Source organism: Hipposideros armiger, unplaced genomic scaffold, assembly GCF_001890085.2.
Source record: "Hipposideros armiger isolate ML-2016 unplaced genomic scaffold, ASM189008v1 scaffold_719, whole genome shotgun sequence".
NCBI classification, from domain to species: domain Eukaryota; kingdom Metazoa; phylum Chordata; class Mammalia; order Chiroptera; family Hipposideridae; genus Hipposideros; species Hipposideros armiger.
Genome location: NW_017732069.1, coordinates 753,764 through 755,377, shown reverse-complemented (window position 1 = coordinate 755,377; position 1,614 = coordinate 753,764).

Here is a 1,614-nt window from a genome sequence, read left to right as displayed (position 1 = left end):
CTCAAAAAATGCATGTATGTCATAATGAACTGCACAGAAACAAATGTTCAGATAGCAATTTGATGAGACTAAGATGTCTGAGTAGCTTAGAAGTCATTCAAAATGTGACGAAAACATACTAACAGAAGAGGAGGAGCTGTAAAGGTCCAAGGGATTTATTCAGAAAATGTTTCCTTCTCCTCACTCAAAGCACTAATAGCTTTAGAAGATTGAGTATGTAACATATTTCTGGTGAGCTAAGCACTATATTTATCAAGTGACTTTTCCTGGTTGTGAATTAACATTTGATGGTAAGTAAGAAAAAAATCCGTGTCCTTGTCATGAAAAGTTTTATCATGCACACCCCCAAGCTATGGAAGGTTTCTCACTTATCGTATAAATCTGACTCACCTATTTAAGCTACCATATTTTCCCTATTATCTGTGACAGACTACAGCACACTGCTGATGCTCACAACAGTTTTAAATGTATTCACATTCTTTTTTGTTAATCACTCCCAAGATTTACCTAAGCTTTGCATGTTAAAGCTTTCAGACAACAAAATGTTCTCAAGGAACAAGAATTACACAGATATCAAGATTTCACTATATCACTATATTATATTATATCAAGATTTCTGCTACATAACTTGTAAAAGAATAGCCAACCTTTTTATTATCATCATTCAGCATGTAGCCAATACCTACCAAATGTATGTTACTCTTGCTTTTCCTTTATCATATGGCTGACATCCAGACCGCATGAAATATAAAACCGAAAATAAAGGTATGTAATTATACTATGGATTAGATGCCTTGGAATGAAACAAATCACCTTCACTTTTTAATTAAACGTTTTGATAAAACTGTTTTCACAAATCTTTTCTGCTTGTCCAATAAAATATTTTTATTTTATCTTCAGTTTTTGTCTAGATAATTTGTAACTTAAAACTAATTTAAAATGTATAGATATTTGAAAGACTAGTACAGAGAATCTCTTTTTTTCCTGAGCCATTTGGAAATAAGTTGCCAATCTGATGTCCCATCACACTTAAACACTTTAGTGTGTAATTCTTCAAACAAGGACATTCTCGTACATAACCAAAATACGAACATCAAAGTCAAGAAATTAACATTATGTATTATCACCATCTAAACTAGACACACATTCAAGTTTTGTCAATTGTTCCAATAATATCCTCTGGAAAACTGGAAGATCCAATTCAGATGACATGTTGTATTACATTGTCATGTCTCTCTAGTCTCCTTCAATCTGAAATAGCTCCTCAGGCTTTCCTCATGTTTCATGACATTGAAGCTCTTGAATATTGCAGGACTGTTATTTTCACAACTCTCCTTGAATTACAAGAATTCTCTGATGGAATCATGAAAGAAAAGGCAGCCTACTCCCTTATGGCTTTCTCTTTTTCCTTTTCCTGCTTCCAAAAGGAAAATTATAGAATAATTTAGATAAAAATATAGATATCTAAATATCTATATTTTACTTAAAAGGTCTATATTTTTAGATAAAAATATTTAAATTCTATATAATTGTCTACCACATATGAGTTTATAATTTGGGGGTTTATAAATCTATTTCAATATCTAAAGGTACAATATTCTGTCACTTTTCTTG